Below are 14,929 nucleotides of genomic sequence, written 5' to 3'. Positions count from 1 at the left end.
CTGATGGGCTTTTTAAGCTCAATGTAATGCCTATTATCATGAATAAGAGCAAAGTTAATTCCATTTACTTGCTTGAGTCTTCCAATTTGTGGCATGGTAGACTAGGTCACGTTAATTATAATTCTATACGTAGATTAATTAACATGGACCATATTCCTAATTTTCAAATTAACACAAATAACAAATGTGAAATTTGTGTTGAGGCAAAATTAACAAAAGTACCTTTCAAATCGGTTGAAAGGGAAACTGAACCACTAGAATTAATCCATAGTGATTTGTGTGATTTTAGATCGATACAAACGAGAGGTGGTAATAAATATTTTATCACGTTTATCGACGATAGCACACGTTATTGCTATGTGTATTTGCTTAAAAGCAAAGACGAAGCCTTGGAAAAATTCATTCTTTATAAGAATGAAGTTGAAAACCAACTTAATCGTAAGATTAAGAAAGTTAGAAGCGATCGAGGTGGTGAGTACGAAGCACCTATTGGTGACTTCTGTGCGAGTGTAGGTATAATACATGAGCGTACTGAACCTTACTCACCTCAATCGAACGGTGTTGCCGAACGAAAGAATCGTACATTGAAAGATATGATGAATGCGATGCTTATAAGTTCGGGCCTACCTCAAGACGCGTGGGGTGAGGCTATTTTGACAAGTAATTACCTTTTAAATAAGGTACCCCACAAGAAGCTTGATAAGACTCCTTATGAGCTGTGGAACGGCAGGAAACCTTCCTACCAGTACCTGAAAGTGTGGGGGTGTCTTGCCAAAGTTTTGGTGCCAACACCTAAGAAAGTAAAGATAGGTCCTAAGACGGTGGACTGTATCTTTATTGGCTATGCACATAATAGTAGTGCTTATCGGTTCTTAGTACACGAGTCCCATAATCTGGACGTGCACGAGAACACGATAATAGAATCAAGGAATGCATCTTTCTTTGAAAATGTATTTCCTTGTAGGTCCAACGAGGGACCGAGTTCGTCAAAACGAACGTTTGACGAAGCTATGAATAATGATAGTGGGGAATCCGAGAGAGAACCCGAGCTCGAGCCGAGACGCAGTAAGCGGGCGAGAGTTGGAAAATCATTTGGTCCTGATTTTCTAACTTACTTGTTGGAGTACGATTCGAGTACTCTAACTTGTTTATTAGAAAATGAACCCGATTTTCTATCTTGTTTGATAGAAAACGAGCCTCGAACGTACGGAGAAGCCGTGACTTCTACAGAAGGACTAATGTGGAAAGAGGCTATTAAAAGTGAAGTGGATTCTATTTTACAGAATCACACTTGGGAACTTGTTGATCTTCCTCCGGGTAGTAAACCCTTAGGATCCAAGTGGGTCTTTAAAAGGAAGAAAAAAAAAAAAAAAACCCGATGGTTCCATCGAGAAGTATAAGGCTAGGCTTGTAATCAAGGGTTACAGGCAACGCGAGGGTCTTGATTACTTCGACACGTATTCTCCTGTGATGAGAATAAATTCCATTAGAATGATACTTGCTATAGCCGCGCTGCGGAATTTGGAAGTTCATCAAATGGACGTTAAAACCGCTTTCCTAAATGGCGAACTTGATGAGGAAATCTATATGGAACAACCCGAAGGATTCGTGGTTCCAGGCCAAGAAAGGAAAGTGTGTAAGTTGGTTAAATCGCTATATGGTTTAAAACAAGCGCCTAAGCAATGGCACGAGAAGTTTGACCATGCAATGTTAACTAATGGGTTTAAAATAAACGAAAGTGACAAATGTGTCTACGTTAAGGAAACAATAGACGGTTATGTCATTCTTTGTTTATACGTAGATGACATGCTCATCGTTGGTAGTAATGATCGAATGATCAAGTCTACCAAAAACATGTTAAATACGAGATTCGACATGAAGGATATGGGTTTGGCTGATATAATCCTCGGGATTAGAATCATTAGAAGACCTGATGGTCTGGTGTTAAGCCAATCACATTATATTGATAAAATCCTTGAAAAATTTAACAAGGATAATCATCAAGGGACTAGGACGCCATTAGATCGAAGCGTTCATCTAACCAAGAACCACGGAGAGTGTATTTCTCAAGTAGAATATGCTCGGGTTATTGGTAGTTTGATGTATCTAATGAGCTGTACTAGGCCGGATATTGCCTTTGCGGTTAGTAAACTCAGTAGATATACGAGTAACCCCGGTGCCATGCACTGGACGGCAATAGTGAAGGTTCTGAGATACTTAAGGTATACTCGAGACCTTGGACTGCACTATGGGAGATATCCTGCTGTACTTGAAGGGTATAGCGACGCTAGCTGGATATCCGATATTAAGGACTCCAAGTCCACGAGTGGCTACGTGTTTACACTAGCCGGTGCAGCCGTTGCATGGAAATCCTCTAAACAGACCGTGATAGCTAGATCCACGATGGAATCTGAGCTGATAGCCTTGGACAAATGTTGTGAAGAGGCTGAATGGCTACGCCATTTTTTAGAGGATATTCCTAATTGGGAAAGACCTGTACCTCCAATGTGTGTGCATTGCGATAGTCAAGCTACAATTGGACGAGTACAGAATCATATGTATAATGGTAAGTCTAGACATGTGCGTCGTAGACATAATACCATTAGACAACTTCTCACAACTGGTGTTGTCTCAATTGACTACGTAAAGTCAGAAGACAATATAGCGGATCCGCTAACCAAAGGGTTATGTAGAGTAGCTGTGGAGAAGTTGAGATGAGGAATGGGTCTAAAGCCCTTGGTATAAGTTCTATAGTGGACACCCAACCTAGCTGGAACCTAGGTTCAATGGGACAACTAAATTATGGAATGGAGCGTGTCACTGTGGGGGTCTCGGATTCCCTACCACTCCTCGTTAGAAACAGTGGCTCCCGCACAAGGTTAGCATGTTAAATGCTTTAGTGATTCGAATGTCGGTTGACATATGTGAGTATGCGGGATACTCGGGAAAGAATCACCTATGTGAGAGAGAAGTGAGGGTCGCTTCAAAGGAGAATTGACGGGCACAATTCTTCACAAACTCTTGCAGAACCAGGAATGGTGACCCACGACCAAAATGGGCACAATCATGAGAACAAAGCATGGTTGGGAGGTTCCTGTGTGAGATATGTCATCGTCTACACAAATGGCAGTCGGTTCAAATACATCGCGTTCTACCGTACAGTCAGTAGAGTACATGTATCTTCACGAGGGAAGGTTCAAAGGGTGTGACCCTACCTATCCTATGCAGGGATCGACCATTGAACACAGTTGTTTCCGTTTTAAAACTACCCCCGAAAATCAATTTTCATTCATGTGGGGGATTGTTGGAAAAATTAGCTTAAAATGGCATAAAATGGCATATTAAGTGGCTATTTTGTGGTACAATTATCAGTGGGGTCAACTTCCGATTTGGGTCGGGTCAAAGTGGATTTGGATTCTTCGTAGTAAGACGAAGAGATTGATATATTGTACGCTCAAAACGGATAATGGGTGAATGAGATATTGATTCTCAAAGTAGACCCATTTAAGTTGGGAAATGAAGGGAAAATGTAGGACTTTGTCCCACATTGGTTTGGAAACAAGATTTGCCCCCCTTATATACATGAGCTCTTTTCAAGCTTGTAGAATTGTATAGCATAGAGGCTCTCTCGCGCGGGGGGGGGGGGGGGGGGGGGTGCAAATCAAAATCCAACTAGAGGACATCAAAAAGGCTTGAAATCAAGCCCGAGCTCGCGTGCGCCGGCACCTGCGGGCACGAATGTCGTCCGGAAATAGGCTGGCCTTGTGGGCTAAGTTATGCATAACTTCGGTATCATTTTCCATCTGATATAGTCACTTGGTTCGGTTTTGTAGCACGAGAGGTTGTGGTGCACCGAGAGCACAACTCTCGTGCATCTGTGACCACGAGAGTAGTGCACTCTTGGGTTGCACCACAGTGCACACGAGAGATGTACTCTCGTGTTGACTGGTCCGTGTGCTCTCGTGTGAACCTGCACCCCAACGGTCTGAAACCCGAAAGTGCAGAAGATTAAACTCATCTGTTACGGAATTAATACTGTTTTAATTCCAATTTTAAATTCTGAGTTTAATCCTACTTAGTGGTGACCGTTACAGGTGTTATACAATTGGTTTAATACCAATTAAAGACCATGTTGAATGCTATCCCTTCCAACATCCCTATATAAAGAGAGGTAGAGTAGTAGCATTTTTACACACAGTGAGAAACAAAGGAATTCCAGTAGCTTTTCATCTCAAAACTCTGCTTCTACTCTCTTCTTTCAGCCAACCAGTGTTCTAAGCTTTGCTTTGTTTGCCGGTTTCCTTGTTTAGGTGCTTAAACAAGGAATCGTAGCATGTTTTATCCTGGGAAACCTAGGCTACAACGCTCCTAGCACTTGTGGGAGGTAGCAAATAAGGTTTTAAGGAAAAGAACTTCGTGTTCGAACTCGTGCTAAACCTTTACCCAAACACTCCTCTTTTTCCTTCCCAATTTTCTGTTTTCCCATATAATATTAATCTTTCCGTGGGATTATTATTATTTTTGGGAATTTTCAACCATATTACCCAACAGTAAGGGCAGCGTTTCTGTTTTTCTGCGTGGTTCTTGAAATTCTTGGTTCTGTTTTGAAGGGGTTGTGTGGATCCTCTTGGTCCGAAATTTTTGTTGATATTTACAGTAGTTTTTGGAGGTTACTTATCAAAAAAATCAAAAAAAAATCAAGAAAGTTGAGAAGAAAAAAAAAAAAGAAACAAAAAAGGAGAAAGCAATAAAGAAGAAGAATAAGGTTGGGGAAAGAATTTGGCTGGTAGGAGAATTTTGGAGGGACAAGGAAGGGGAAAAGTATAAGGTTGGAAGGAGTTCTTGATTGATTCCTAATTGGTTGTGGTACACGTGAACCCCTTTTATATTCTATTTGTCTCTATCTTTTGATATTGGTCTTGCATATCTTCCTGTCATACTTCCTTCCTTGGTTTCCTTTTTCTTTCAAATCTTGTTTAGTTTCTTTGCTTGTATTGTCCTTTTTCTTTGGTTCTTGCTGTCAATTTTATTACCTACCTCGCGATACACCCTTACTCTCAAAGGCTTGTGAAGTCTTCCAAGGTACGTTTTCTTGAACTTTGAGGTTGAATCCATATCAACTGGAGTACCGGACTAGAATTTTCCTTTTTGGAAAAAGGCTTGTGAGAGTATCTGCCACCTTGAGCGATACACGAGTGGAGTGTGTGTTTGTAAGAGTGTGTATTGCACCCCCAAAAGCCATATAATCCACCTCTTACTTGCGAGCTGAGAATAGTGAGGGAGCGAGCCAACTTTTTGGTTTCACTAACGTGACTACTCACACATCTTCTTGTTTTTAGATATTTTTTTTCGTTTACAGATGGCTCAACAAGTTCCAAACTTGCCGCAGAAATTAGAACAAAAAATAGACAGGTTACTCAAACGAATGAATAATTTGGAGCAACGCTCACAGCAAGTGCAACCACCACACAATGATGAGCGACACCTGCCACCAGTAGGAAGAGTGGATCCTAGATGTCAAAGAATCCAACAGCGTAATACGGAGTTAGGAAACATTAAACATGAAATTCCTAACTTCACCGGTGAGAAAGGACCTACCGAATACATAGAATGGGAGAATGCTGTTGAAACTCTTTTTTATTTAAAGAAATATTCTGATCTTACAAAAATTAGGCTAGTTTCTACATCTTTAAAGGGGTATGCATTATCTTGGTGGCGAAAAAAAAAATAGAGAGAGAGTTGCTAATTTTATTCCCTGTGAATCTTGGGTTCAAGTGAGGGAAGATATGCGTCTAACCTTTCGTCCTAAATCTTGTTTCTATGATCTTGAAAGAAAATTGCAGGGAACCGTGCAAGGAACAATGTCAGTTGATGAGTACCACCAAACTATAAATATTTTGCTTGAATAGCGCAACATACAAGAAGAAGAGGCAAAAACTATTGCTCGTTTCGTACATGGATTGAACTTAGAAATTCGATGTGGAATGAGTATTCAGAGATATGACACCCTTTATGATGCCTTGTATGCTGCACGTGAATCTGAGGAAAAAATCAAAGAGATGAAAATGTACAAGGCCAACAATGGTGCATCAAAATGGAACAACACTTGTTCCACCTCTCAAAGGCGTGATGAACGTCCTCTTCCAAGAGATGATTCACGAGACAAAGGTAAAGAAAAGGTAAGTGAGGCAGTGAAGCCTCAACGTGATAGAGAATTGATTTGTTATAGATGTAATGGGAGAGGCCACATAGCTCGTGATTGCCCTAAAAAGAGGGTAGTTAAGATAACAACACAATCTGAAAATTTTACTTCTTGTCTTGAATATAAATCTGATGATGAGGTTTGTGACCATTTTGAAACTCCCAATGAACATGTTGAGAGAGAACCATTCATACCTTTAGATTCTGATTCTAAATATGTTGATAGTGAGTCTTGTCATACTGTTGTTGTTAAGAAGGTTTTGAATGTTCACCCTTTAAAAGAATATGAGTCTCAAAGAGAAAATATATTTTGTGCTGAAGGGTCAATTAAAGAGAATGCTTGTGCTATGGTAATAGATTCTAGAAGTTGCACAAATGTGGCTAGTGCAGCTATGGTTAAATTTCCCCAATTACCATTGCTTAATCATCCAAATCCTTATTGTTTGCAATGGTTAACTGATGTAGGAGAAGCTAGAGTAACCAAACAGGATCTTATTCCTTTATCTATTAACAGTTACTCTGATGAAATCTTGTGTGATAATATCCCAATGCGGGCTGCTCATATCTTGTTAGGTAGACCATCGCAATTTGACAGAAAAATAAGTTCTAATGGAATGAGGAACACTTATGTGTTTCACATGAATGGAGTTACATATTTCTTGTCTCATTTGTATCCTAAACAAGTAGAAGAAATTCAATTGACATTGATGCAAGCTCTCAAACCAGCCTCAAAGAAGGAAGAAATCATAGAGAGAAAAGTGGAACCTTCATGTTTGGAATTGCAATCACCACTCCAATCCTCTAACTCAGTTTGTAGCCAAACAAAGGGACCACAATCAGTGATACAGTGGAAAGGACCAGCCCAAGGTGTCAAAGTGCAACATCTCTTGGTAACTAAAAAGGATAGTATGCAAGAGAAAGGAAGGGGAGTCACTTTATACTCACTTTTATTCCAAAAGCATGCATTATTATTCTCTAGATTTCTTTGCCATGTTTCTATTAATGACGTACTTGCTAGATGTGTTAGAAATTTGTTTGCCTCCATACATCCAAGATTCCTTAATTTTGATTTTACTAAAACTTTGTTTGATAGAGATAAGGAATCACTGGAAAGTTATAAGGCACATTTGAAAACTTCTTATGTGAAACACTACTTGCTCAAGGGGTTTTGGTTCAAAGTCAATGGGATTGGCACTTTTTGCTTTGTTTTGGGCAATGGTTTAATTGTTGATTCACATAAAGGACACTTTGTTTTTCCAAAGAGTGATGATGTTTTGCATGGATATTTTCATTGGCCAAAGAAGAAAAAAGATGTAGAATCTTATGTTCATAATTGTGCTACTTACCACCACAATACATCTAAAACATTACTTGATATTTCTATGGATTTTGTGTTTGGTTTAGCCTTAAGCTCTAGAAGGAAAGATGTTGTGCTTGTTGAAAATTCAAACAAGATGGCAAAATTTAATATGTCTCGTTTTGCTGAGCTATTACTATCCAGAATGTTTAAATTCCATGATGTGTCATTAGACTTAATTGCCTTACTTGTTGATTGTAGGATGATGATTGGAGCGACAAGTGTCAAGCATCCCAAGAAAAAGTTCCATGAGCGTGATAAAACAGAAAGTGAGCTTGCTACTTTGTCTTTCATTGAAGATTTGGATTCGAGGACGAATCCTTTTCAAGAATGGGAGAATAATAGGAACCAGCACACATGGAATCCAATAAGGGTCTATAGTGGGCTCATCACAAGGCCAAAAAGTACATCCTTAAAGCATCATTGGTGGAAAAATCAAGCAATTCCAATAATAATTCCATTCCATAGAGGAAAGTATTATAGTGGCCCGTTTCAAGTGATGTCACGGATCGAAGACAATGTTTATAAGATTCGAGGTCAAATCATTTTTCAAGAAGGGGAGGATGATGCGGCCCAACATAATGAAGATCCATTAAGATTACAAATTCTGCCAATCACAAGATCTGAGGCCCAAATCAGCTTTATTATTTGTGGTCATCATTTATTTTAAATTGTTTAGAATTAAAGATAAAACACTAGTTGTATTTAGAAAGGATTCCTTAAATCCTTTTCTAAATAAAACTCTATTTACTTGTTTTCTAGATTAGGGTTAGGACTCTTTTTCCCATTGTATTTAGATTACAATGCTGCCTATACCTATAAATAGGGCACATCCATATCAGTTTTGAGAATGCTTTAATTCAATAAATTTCTTAAGTTTTTCTTTACATTTGTGTAAGAAACCTTATGGGTAATTGTGGACTCAATTAGTGGCTAGTCGTGGACTCAGCTAGAAAATTGATTCGTGGACTCGAATCAATCTTACTTTCTTCAACCTTAGATTTAGGTTCGTGGACTCGTTCTTGAATCGAAGGAAACTAGATCCGACTCTAGTTGATTGAAGATTGCAACATCGAGGTACTTGAAGCTACATGGGACTGTTCCAAGTCTTTGAGGATTCGAGACAAAAGGTTTCTCGTGAGGTTTAAGGTATTTTGATCCATCTCTATCTTTGCATTGAGAGTAATCTTGGGACAATATTCCATCTTTATTTGAACCTTGGACTAGGTTCATATCATTTGGTGTTTGAATAAATTATTTTGGGTTACATTTTAAATGAATTCAGCACCAAAACTTATTTTAATTCAAAAGATCCTATATTTTCGGGTACATTGCGTGCCAAGTTTTGAACTGAGAATTCTATCTGAGTGAAACCGGGAGAAATCTGAGAAGCTTCAAACAAGTGTTCATCTAGAAATCTTTTGGAAAAATTCCATTTTGACCCCAAACTATTTTAATTCTTGATTCTAGCCTTTGGTTCATGAAGTATGGTGGACCACAAGCTTACAACACTTGTCTGATTCCATCTTCTAGCCTAACTATTTACCATTTTGCCATCAACTAATCATAAGGGAATTTCCAAGGGTTTTGCAGCCTATAAAAGCCACCCTATCTCTCCATTGTTTTCTGATCTCATTTCCCCTTGCCTCTCCAAACCAAGTCTGATAGAAGAAAACAATCACAGTAAGCTATTCTCCATCCATCATCCCTTCATTTTGCTTCTTGAGTTATTTTCCTTTATCTTCCAATCTCTGAGATACTTAGGCCTAGCTTTTGTGGTTGCTTTGAGGTGTCTAGGTGGTGAATGGACTGGTGTATGACTAGAGTGGAGGCTGAAATCCACACAAGGAAGATAGAACAAGAGAAGAAGTCTACAAAGGTATAACCCCATGGATTCCCACTTGTTTTGTGTAACACCCCGTGTTACGGCCTTCAATCCCGAATTAATTATTTAATTAATCCTGTTAACAATAATTAAATATGATTTAATTCGGTTAGGTTTCCCTTTAATTAATTAATAAGGTCCACCATGAACCGTGGACCCTTGCCTAAATTAGACTCTTAAGCCTATTAGGAATAAAGAAAGTAAACTTTTTACTATTCAGATTCTAAATAGGAATCCTAGACCTAGTTATCTATTAGGAATAAAGGAAGTAGGCCTTTTACTATTCAGATTATGATTAGGATTCTCTTTAATTAATTAATATGGTCCACTATGGACCATGGACCCTTATCCCTAAAACAAGTCCTTAGTCCTATAAGGAATGGAATTAGCAAGCCCATAGTATTTAGACCCCAATTATGACTCTTAGGAATATATATATATATATATATATATATATATATATATATATGTATGTATGTATGTATATATATATATATATATATATATATATATATATATATATATATGTATGTATGTATGTATGTATATATATGTATGTATGTATATATATATATATATATATATATATATATATATGTATGTATGTATATATATATATATATGTATGTATATATATATATATATATATATATATATATATATATGTATGTATGTATATATATATATATATGTATGTATGTATATATATATATATATATGTATGTATATATATATATATATATGTATATATATATACATATATATATATATATATATACATATATGTATATATATATACATATATATATATATATATATATATATATATATATATATATATATGTATATATATATATAGGATCATAGGAGACACCTAAATCTTACACCACAATAATCTCTCACCACACAAGAAGTTCCAAGAATCCCCTTAGGAGAAATCAAGAAAGAAGAAAGCATAAAGAAAGACCCTTCATAGCCAAGGAATTAATTAAGGCTAAGAGGTAACCCATGTCTCAACAAAACCTATTTTCTTAGCTATGATCTCCTTCTTAGGCATCCCTCTATATTCTTGTGTTTTGATAAATTGTTTATATTGATGATGTGATCTTGATAATTGGTGATATGGTTTTAAATTGATATTCTTGATGATGAAAAGGGTTTCTTGATGATTGTGTGATATTCTTGAGGAATTCGGATTCTTGATGATTATGAGATATTCTTGATAAATTGTATTGTTTCTTGATGTTAAAAGATGGGTTACGTTCTTGATGATTTAATTGTGATTAGAGCCCTAGGATGCAACGTGAAACTCGTATGGTGTTATTCTTAATGTATTGAGTGGGAATTCACATGATTGGGTATTAATTATGTTTAGAAAAGCATGATAGGATATGTGTCGTATGTTTCTTGCTTTTGATCCGTTAATTGTCTATGTATCGGTATCAATTGCGTTTGAAAGTGTCTAAGCATGGTTTCGGGTTCCACAAAGGTTCCCGGGGCGTTATTTGTGAAAAAGAGTCAGTGGGGGGTAGGTGGGGGTAGGGGACCCGCCACCTACCCGTGGCCAGTTTGGACGTCGCCGGCAGAGGGCAGGCGACTGCCCGCCGGGCACCCGCTGCCCGGAACCTCGTCACCGGCAGGCAGCCGGCGGGTGACCCTTCACCCACCAGCTACCCGCTGGAAATTGTTCCACTTCGGGATTCCGGTTTCCCCATTTGATGTTCCCCCGACCCCCGTGGCGTCCCAACGGACTCCGTCTATCGTGCCTATGTCTAGTTGATGTTTCGGGTACCGTTCGTAGGATAAACGAGTCTTATATATTGCATGTTAGTTAAATTGGTATCCTATTGACCTAGGTGAAGGAAGTATGAACCCCTTAGGATTATTCTTAGTATGTGGATGACCACGCATAGGTTTCGTTATACGATTTCTCCCCCTTCCCAATGTGCTAATGTGGGCTGCATGTGCTTGCTATGTGTTATGTGTGCATGATACCCCAATTCGGTTGCGATCGAATTGGTTATTCCTGAGCTGCGGTTCAGAAGCTGGCTGCGGTCTGATTTACACTCTTGGACTGCGGTCCACCGTTTGGTTGCGATCAAACGTTTTACATGAGCTGCGGTTCATATTCCTGGCTGCGGTCAGATGACTACTCTTGGGCTGCGGTCCACTGTTTGGTTGCGATCAAACATTATGATGAGCTGCGGTTCATCGGTCGGTTGCGATCGACCCCTCCGTGTTGCGATACGGGGCAGGATGCTGCGGGGCCGTGTCAGAGCTATATGCGCTGACCCTCATGTATGGGCATGCGATTGGTCCTGTGGCACCAACAAAGTGTGCTATGTGATGAGATATGGATGGTTTGATGATTACGAATGTTATGAAAGTGTGACCATAGGATACATGCTAGAAAACCGTATATGCTTGGTTGTGACTATTGTCTGTGTTTATCTCTATCTGTCGAGTCCGTTCCCTGTGCTTGTGAATTTTGTGACTGTTGACTGTGCTTATCCCTATCTGTCGAGTCTATTCCTAGTTTTAAAAGCTAGAGTCTCTTAGGATATATCTTCATGCTTCAAAATGGTTTTTCTTATATCTATATATATGCCTATATGTATTGTATTTCAACGCGTTGGAGTGGGTTACCAGCATCTCTCGCTGAACAGATATATTTGGCTTTCAGGCACAGAGGAGTAGACACTGGAGCGCGCTAGAGTCTTGGAGCGTTGTAGTAGATAGTTTCCTTTTGGCCTACGTGCCATGCTTATGCATTTACATTATTGAGGATATTAGTTAGTTAGCCTGTGCACCTGAGTTCTCTAGCTCAGGTGTGGCATAGCACCCCGTACTCTTTATATTATGTTTTGGGACTTAATGAGAATTTACCTTTATTATATAAGCTTCAAAAGTTTAAAAATTTCGGGGTGTTACAGTTGGTATCAGAGCCTAAGTTTGACCCTAGGATAAGACTCTTAAGACCGGACTTTAGGACATTAGGCTTGAACTCTAGGTATTTAGGAACATAGGACTCAGGAATCTTAGGACGCGCGGTGAGATTGTGAAACCTACCTACCATCACATAACCTCCCCTCACTTTATCCCTCACTAATTTAAAGAACTCCCATTCGCTTACCACACCAAGGTAAGGGTGCAACACATCAACGCATCGTTACAATAAATATTGGCCCTAAAAACCAGCAGCATGTCGCCAACAAGAAGTCAGCCAAGGATCCCACACTCCTAGAGGAATGGATCTGAACCTTCAACAAAATCCTCGGGCTAGTGGGAATGCCCAGAGGAATGCAACGTAGAGATAACCTCATTATACTTCAAGACACGAGGCTGATCTTTGAAAAATCCACGAAGAACCCACTTATGGGAAACAACCGTGTGTTCAACTAGGAATACCTAGGGGCACGGCTACGAGGACGATCCCACCCCGCACCCGTAAGGGCAACCATGTACGAGGAAAGTCTCCACCTAAAAACAAGGGATGACCATTGCCAGGGAATACCACAAACAATTCCTCCAGCTTGCTCGTTTCGTGCCTGGATTAGATCCTACAGAGACAACCAAGATAAAGAAGTCTGTGACAGACCACAAACTACGAAACCCAGAAGGCCCTAATTGTAAGCAACCCCGAACCCCTAACGAAGCCTACACCAGTGCTGCCGACCTCTATCAAATCCAACTTCTACAACGGGAAATTCAGGAACAAACCCAAAGGAAGGAGTAACAGAAGTGGGGGACCACCTGTAAAAGGGACTGGGAACGCCAATTAAATGCAAGGATGTAAAGTAACGCATAAACAACATCCTTCCTTAACCTTTAGTGCGCATTGTCGAAAAGGACTCGACATGGCAAGAAGAGGCAACAGACGCATGGAAAGTATAATACAACTAAAGCCTCCCTGCAATAAAGGTCTTACCTTGGAACAAGGACCTTGATGGTTTTAAAGCACCGTAAGAAGTGCATGTGACACATAAAATCGCCAAAACACCATGCGACGTCGAGGGTAGTCAATCAAATGCATTCCAAGAAAGAGAAATGCATCACCAAGCACTTGGTCACCAAAGGATTGAATAAAGAGTGAACGACAAGCCGAACTCCAAGAAAAACCAAGAAGGCTTATCATTAATCAAGCAAGGAAAAGACAAAGTCGGCTTATAACCAACTACCCAGTGAAGATGACGAGGTTGCTAATTGGAAACCAGACCCAACCTACTGAGCGGAAAGAACATACGAGAGTCTTGACTCATCTAGAACTCGTGCTTAAGGATCAATAACACTGTACGATGGGTCATCCTATGTATTCGAACCCCTTTGTTGTGCACATGGGCATGGGGCTTGTCGGGACTTGAATCTGTGCATTCTTGGGATTTTTCCCGAAGGAATTCACTCTTCCTAGTCACCTTCCCGTGGGTCCCCAACGGGACCTTGATGGGACCCTAACGGGACCTTGGCAGGACCTTGACGGGTCCCTGACAGGAGCTTGGCAGGCGGACGACCGCCCACCTCGCGCCCACTGGTACAGTGTGCCTCGGTTGATCAACGCGAGTCTTGGGTAAAAAACAATGGGTTGCCCAAACATGGTGCCCTCGTTAAAAGACCTTGACACGCGAAACACCGTCAGAAAAACACAACCAATTGCATTACACGTGGAGTTGAAGTTGGACTCTATAATGCAACCGACTAGGGATGATTGGTGTGAAGGATTGTGCAAACCATGGAGGCGAGTTGGGAACTCGTGCTAGGGACTCACAAAGGCCTTAAAAGCCAAAATGCTAAGGATGGACCGGGACCCCTTCAAACCATGGATATCGTTCAAGCAAATCAGAGGGCTCCTTACAAGTTGTATGAAATCAAGAATGACGTAGTCCGTGGTGCTAGGCAAAAAAGTAAAAGAGCAAATTTGTGCCAAGGCCTCAAGGGTTATTAAGGACCCACAAGGAAATGAGATGACTCGTAAAGTCACCGAGTCATTCCGCAACGAGATTAGGTAACCAACTGCACTTCAAGAAGAAAGAGAGCATGCAAGGGCACCTTCATCATTAAAAGTAACACAAAAGGGCACAACAAGCCGAACCTCGGGGAAGACATGAAGTCTTACTAAGAATTTCATTCACTAAAGAGGAGATGAAATTCAATAAGAAGAGAAAGTCAACCCAAAGTTTATCGACTCCCAAGAGACTTTGGGAAGAATTTGGGAAGTGCGCCCTAAGAGATTGGCTTGGTTGACCAAACTTGGTCAAGACCTTGGACGCACTAAAGAAGTAAGTGATAAATCATCACGGGAGATTCCCTCAAGATAGGAGAGAAGGATGAAACTTTAGCCTGGGAAGCAAGGTCTAACAAGGATCTTAAAGTCAAGCAAGTGCCAACACCAAGGAAGAAGGATCATCAGTTCGTCAATACGACGTGATCAAAGCATCAAACCAGAATAGTCACTTAAGATCGAGAACCTTTAACCCATCCAAGCCGAATTC

Source organism: Ipomoea nil, unplaced genomic scaffold (genome assembly GCF_001879475.1).
Source record: "Ipomoea nil cultivar Tokyo-kokei standard unplaced genomic scaffold, Asagao_1.1 scaffold1353, whole genome shotgun sequence".
NCBI lineage: Eukaryota > Viridiplantae > Streptophyta > Magnoliopsida > Solanales > Convolvulaceae > Ipomoea > Ipomoea nil.
The sequence above is the reverse complement of the archived record's forward strand: the minus strand, read 5'-3'. Positions refer to the sequence as shown.